Source organism: Apodemus sylvaticus, chromosome 17 (genome assembly GCF_947179515.1).
Source record: "Apodemus sylvaticus chromosome 17, mApoSyl1.1, whole genome shotgun sequence".
Taxonomy (NCBI): domain Eukaryota; kingdom Metazoa; phylum Chordata; class Mammalia; order Rodentia; family Muridae; genus Apodemus; species Apodemus sylvaticus.
The window spans coordinates 30397616-30404539 of record NC_067488.1 but is presented as its reverse complement, the minus strand read 5'-3'; the positions used below and the strand labels follow the sequence as shown (position 1 = coordinate 30404539).

The 6924-nt window shown below is 40.1% G+C and overlaps 1 pseudogene; it reads right to left on the bottom strand.

Annotated features, from left to right (window-relative positions):
* Window positions 1-495: 495 nt before the first annotated feature.
* On the bottom strand, window positions 496-1098 carry LOC127668133 (protein MIS12 homolog; annotated as a pseudogene).
* Between the last annotated feature and the right edge of the window lie 5826 nt (window positions 1099-6924).

Genomic DNA, 6924 nt, shown 5'->3' with positions numbered 1-6924 from the left:
GTGGTATATTAAAAATCCAAGATGCACACATGGTATGTATATTATACATCTCAAGCCCATCTTTCTTGCTTTATTATGTCCAAGTCACTGATGTAGCACACGTTCAGCTTGTGGTTGCACTCAGTACATTATTCAGGGAATGACTATGTGTGTCTTGTTTATACTGTGAAAATGAGCAGGGGCATCTAGTTACATGAGGATTTCACTTCCTCCTGAGGTCACACAAAAACACTCCCAACACACAATGGGTACAACCCTGAAAGAAGACCTGGAGACATTACCAGACATGAGTGGGGTGTCAACTCAAATTCCAGAAGGGCAAAGCAGATAAATACAGGTCTGCCCCAGAACTATGATCTAGAGTCTCCAGTTCTAGAAGATATAACTATCTGCTTTGAAGAACATAGGAAAGGAAAGGGAAGAAGACCTAAAAACATAACAGTAAACAAAGAAAAGCTACCTATTTATAGGTTCTCCCTTTTCACTATTAAGAAATCATGTTTCTAGTCTTGTACTTTCTTTATCTACACTGTCTCTAATATTCTGGAGTTTTATGCCACTCTGAACCAGTAAGTTGAGTTACTAGTTTTCTGACCTTTGCCAATATTTTTAAGCTCATCAAAGAAAGCCAAATTCTCTCTCAGTTTGGCTGGAACAGTGCTTTGCTCCTCTCAATCTGCAAGGAGGGTCTGCTTGGTGTGCAATCCAACCTATTTGTATATAACACTTCAGTTTTCTTTTGGAGAAGCTGGATTTCTTCTTCACTAAAAGGATGCATCTCCTGACACTATCTTCAGGAAGCAGGATGTTTGGGAGAATATACAAAGTTGGCCACAAAAAAAACCCCAGCTGCTCCGTGTTGCCAAGGTTATTGAAACTTCCTTTTATGAAGCAGAAAAACTTCTCTGTGCATTAAGAAATGGGGAAAGGGATAATTCCAATATCTGGGATGCCCTCCAGTTTCTTTAGAATAACCTGTTCAACAGCCTGTCTCATGTCAAACAGGTGCCTATATACAAATGCTATGTAGATCCTCAGCAGGCAAGTCTGTGCTGTGAAGCCAAAGCCTGCAGCTGAAATGCCATCAGATCCAGACATCTTGTTTTACTTTGCTCTCTTCGATTGTGAAAACTAATATTTCGATTGTGAAAACCAGGATAGTCTTTGACCCAACCCACCAAAATTCTATTTTATTACCTTCAAGTAGGCACACACCAGGCACATATCTTTCAATAACCAGTATGAATTCATATCCCTGAAGAACCAGCTACTCTCTCCTTTAAGTTTCCCTCAGTTTTTTTTCAACTCATGTCTGTCTCTTCTTTTCTGGATTAGAGTCCCTATGGCTGAGATTAAACGTGAAACATTCCCAGACCATCTCAACAAGTGTAATGTCTTTTAGAGCCCATAACTATGGCAGACAAGACACAGAAACCTCAGCCTGAAAAACATGTTCTAATTCAATTACTCCAACGCTATCCACTTTGAAAGAAAGCATGGCTAGAAAAAGGATTCTTCTAAAATGACTTGAGAAGATAATTTCAATTTTTGTATTTTTCTTACTTATATATTTGCTGTATTAAAAGAAATTTGTGGCTCATGTCTTCTTGTTTCATAATATTATAGATAATTGGTGTTGTGCTTACCTCAGCATGGGACACATTCAACATGGCCCCTTGGGCCTTTGAGTTGTTGAGGGTGTCAAATCCAAGGAAGTATCTTATTAGTACAAACTCTTAGCTAATTAAATAGCCAGCATGGATCAATCAATAGGTCATTGCTGTACCTCAGCTATTAATGTTTCTTCTCTACAACTAACCGTCTTTGAAAAATGGAAACCTCGAGTTTGTCCTTGACTCCAGATGCTGCCTTGCAACTATCACTTCACTATCCAAACACTCACAGAGCTGTCAAATGCTGTGCAGACTTGTGCTCATGGCTTCCTATTATATTTTTCTCCTTTTTTTTTTTTTTAAGCAGAGCCAAGTCTACACTATTCTGTGAAGATCTTCAGTGGCTTCCACATTGTTTAGCTTATCACTATCTCTGAATGCTTGTGCTCAATGTTTCATCCTCTATCCTCAAGGGGCCTCATTCAGCTATCAGAGCATCATTTTATCGTCTGACCCAACTGCTCATCCCACTCTTCATGGTATCATTTTTCATTACCCAAAAAGAATTGCCTCTCTTTGGATCCTCTTGCTTCTCACCAGAAATCTCATGTCATGCTTGATGAACCTTTTTTCTATATGCTAATGCACACCAAAGCATCTCTAAGCCAAATCTTTCTACTAGGCTCTGTACCCTTTGTCAAACTACTTGCTGACCAAATATCTCAAACGTGGAATGATCAGGTGAGGACTCTTGTTTGTTTGTCTTTAAAAAAACATGTTCTGACCCAACCTTCAGTTCTTAGTATATGTCCCTTCCTTTCTCCCAAGTGATCACTTCGGAGATCTAGAATCACCTTTGAGTCCTCTCCTCTCCACTTCAGATCCATTCACAGATTCTTATGCATTTGTCTTCAAAATGTTTTGAATCTGCACACTTCTTCCCCCATCACGGCTTCCATTCTGTTCTCAGCCACCCTCGTGTCTTATCTGTATCCATGACCGTGTTCTTGTAGCGCTCACCCTGCTTCTGAATGGATCACTTTCTGCCCGGCTCTCTGATTGTTATTTTAAACTCATGCATTGGATTTCTTCATTTTTTTTAGCTCTGACTTTTGCTGAGCCTTCTTGTCCTAGTAAGAGTAAAGCCCACATCAGCTACAAGGTTGACAGGCACCTCTGCTACTACCTATACCTCAGACCACATCACTTATGGAACTTTTCATTGAATATTCTGCTCCATCTACATGACACTCACTGATCATCAAATCTTTCATTACCTGTTCCGTCTGCCTGGAGTGATCTTTTGCTTGGCAGACCATACAGAATTCTATTCCTATTTTTGTCCAATTGTCTTCCTTTAGAGACTTCTCACTAACAAGGCAGGCAAACATTCTTCTTTATCTGCTCTGCTCCATTTTATTTTCCTGCTGTGTTATTTCCTTTGCAGGCATTAGCATAGTGTGACATATGTATTCATCACCTACCTCCAGCCTTTGCATTATAAGGCTCCTGAATCAGAGATTACTTTCTAAATTTGAAATTTTAAACATTTAAAGCCTCTACACTTAGACGACTACACCAGAATATGGCAGGCAAGAGGAATATGACGAATGAGTAAATAAAACTATCAAGAAAGGGATTCCTCTTTGCAATAGCCTACACTTCCAAAGCGGTCTTTAAAAATATATGTGATAGCTGCAACAATCTCTGAAAATCCTACTAGCTACAGTTACTGCCTTATGGAAAGAGGTCATGTCACTGGACCAAAGAATGATGGAGTCTTATATTTAAAACCAATCTGGGAGAACATTTAATACATACCTTTATGTTGGTCTTGTGTATCCAAAAAATGTCTCAACCATTTCACAGCTACCAAGAAACTCATCTTCTGGCCTTGTAGTTTGGACTGAAATCTGTCACTTCTCTTTTTTGAGCCTAACTTGTGGAGCACTGGTTGAATGTATTATCCTCACGACAGTCATTCAAATGCTGCAGACAGCTGGCTTGGTCTCTTTTGGACTTAGTTTTCCAGACTGAACACCTGTCATTCTTTCAATTGCTCTATGTGCAACATGATTTTGAGCCCGCCTTCCAGCTCTTGGCTGAATGCTTTTGAATTTGTTGTGCTTTTCAACTCAATTGTTTCCCAACGTGAACCCAGCACTTTAGCCACAGTCTCTGCCTCTGATATCAGGTCTCTGTCTTCTTTCTTATAACACATTTTTTATTGAAAAAAGTTTATATAATGTATTCTGATTACAGTTTCTTCTTCCCCACCTCCTTTCAGATCTTCCCTACCCTCCCTCTCATGAAACTCCATGCCCTTTCTTTTTCTCTCATCAGAAAGCAGACAAAAGAATAAATATCCATTAAAAAGCCCAACAAAAACCAGAATAAAACAAGAAACATACATACAAACAAACTTACAAACATACTGCATAAACCCACACAATTAGAAATCACAATATATGTAAGGAAATACCAATAAGACAGAAAGATATTCAAACAAAGCAATCTGAAACAAAAAAGTCTACAAAAAACACCATTGAGTTCGTGTTGTATTGGCCATCTACTGCTGGGCACGGGACCTATGCTTAAGTATAGCTAGCTCACTCAGTGAGACTCCATTGGAGAAAACTAATTTTTCTGTTACAAGCAGATATCAATTGGAGATAGCTTCTTGGTTAGAGATGAGAACCCTGTCTCAGGACTCACAGTCTTTGTGAGTTCATATATACACCAGTCTTATGTTTCCTTGATGTCCTCAGTCCCCTCTGGATCTTACAATCTTTCTGTCTTCTCTTCCACAAATTTCCCCAAGCTCAGAGGGAAGAAATTTAAAGAAGACACAGCATTTATGTATGTGTTCCCAACTTTGTACATTGTCCAGTTGTGGGTCGCTGCATCCATTCCTATCTACTTTAAGAGGATTCTTCTCTGATGACGGATGACCCAGGATGATCCAGGCACTGATCTCTGACACTCTTCTTAGGGGCTCGTGTATTTAGAAAATACAACATTTCTTTCATCTTGGAGTTTCTGCTGTCATCACACAGTAGACTAGCATAAGACATGTACCTGAGTAGATGACACCACTCCCCAAACCCCAACACCATTTCAGGAGACACATAGAGGCCATGAGTACCACTAAGATGAACTAGCAAGAGGCAGAGAGATGAAAGAGAAAAAGAGCCAGAATGGTATGTCTACAATGAAGAGGTTGAACTTGAGGCTAGAGGGTAGTGAGGAACAGCCTGGTGTGAGTAGCCTGCAATGCCACCTGAGGCCATGATGAAGCCAATCTGAGCATGGACCTATAGCAGCAGGGTTCTATGTTGATAGCTATGGCCATGAAGACATCCTTGTTCTGGGCTGCCACCTGGGCCCATGTTGATGTTAGAAGGCTGGGCAGACAGTGTGGGGGACCTGGATCCTAGAACATGAGATTAGAAGAGATTGCCTTACCCGTACTGGCTGTAGCACTGAGGAGAGCATCCTGGCACCCTGTCTAGCCAACACAATAGAGCTGGCCCATCCTCTTGGTGGGGACCCAGGTGAGCAGGCCCCAATGATGTGTATGTGGGAGAACTGTCAGGATGACCAGCTCAGTTACCACTCAGGCCCAGATCTAGGGCTTTGGTGTGAGTAGCCAACCCCAGGATCTATTCCATATATGAAATGTTACCTCACATGAAGGCATCAGTCCTTCAGAACCAATGCTAAAAGATCTCCATGAAACAGGGTAACAATAGGATAGCTGATAGGAGTCCTGGTGAGAACCCAGTATTAATAATGTAGCAGAAACCAGAGACTTCGAACCAGACCAATGACTAACTGCAATAAGCATTTGCAATAACAGCTGTTTGGTCAAAGGGTATACTGTGCGACACACCTCAGCTTCTATAGCAATATTTTCTCTTGAGGGCATGAGGTTGCAAGGGTAGAGGATGGATATGGAGGGACAGGAAGATGAATAGGATTGGGGCGCATAATGTGAAATTCATAAAGGATCAACAAAAAATTAAAAAAATGGAAGACATGCACCTGAGCTATTTCTTCATATTTTTAGTCCCCTTCCTGTTGTTTCTTTTTTTAAAAATTGCACATTTTTATTATTCCTCTTCATCAGTGGAAGTCATGATTAAGTTGTTCCATCTAGGCCTCAAAAAGCCTGATTTTGGGAAAATTTAAAAATCCTTGGGTAGAACTTTACATTGATCTCTGAACATTTTCATTCTATTCTTCAGTCCCCTCTTACTGTGTTTGAAAAATTATAACACTTTGACACTTCATTTCTTAATCGTCTTACATGTATTCTTACTCTTCTATGTCTTAAAATCATATCTTAACCTTGTGTTTTAGTCATGTGTGAGCTGGACAACCATGTAAGTGAGTGTTCAGAAGAGCTATCTTTTCTGAGTTAGCACACTGATGGCTCCATCAAGACCCTGGCCCAGTGGTGATCGTGAACACATAGCTCCACTGACCATTCCCGAGGCATATCCAATAACTTGATGAGAATCCGTCATGAGCCCTTGTCCATATTATTGCCTTCTTTGGTATCATAGACTACTACAGGAGATCTCAAGAGCTTTTCTGTTACTACTGACCACAATGTTTAGAAATTTTCCAGTTTGACTGGAAGTAAGACTTGAAAATAAAGGCTTGCAATGGATAAATTGATAGTAGCTTCTAGCTTATTATGGCTTCTTGAAGAAGTCCGGAATGACAATATACAGCCACATCAGGAAGCAAAATAAGTATAAATACACATCTCAGGTCCATTTGGCTGAAGGAGGACTTTTTTTGTGCTCAGTATTAGCTCATTAAACATGTAGATATAACATGTTATCAACATGTTAGTTGATAACAGCTGTGGAAGATAAAACTGAGTCATAAGGATGTGAAGTCACTCTCTCCGGTCATTTATCTACTGAGAAGTGGAGTTGAGACACTCATTTACTTTTTTTTTTTTTCATTCTTTTTTTTTATTCGATATAATTTATTTACATTTCAAATGATTTCCCCTTTTCTAGCCCCCCCCACTCCCCGAAAGTCCCGTAAGCCCCCTTCTCTTCCCCTGTCCTCCCTCCCACCCCTTCCCAGTTCCCCGTTCTGGTTTTGCCAAATACTGTTTCACTGAGTCTTTCCAGAACCAGGGACCACTCCTGCTTTCTTCTTGTATCTCATTTGATGTGTGGATTATGTTTTGGGTATTCCAGTTTTCTAGGTTAATAACCACTTATTAGTTACTTTTAAAACATTAACACTTTCTCCTTTATGCGGTTGTTCACACCTTTCCCTCTGTTCA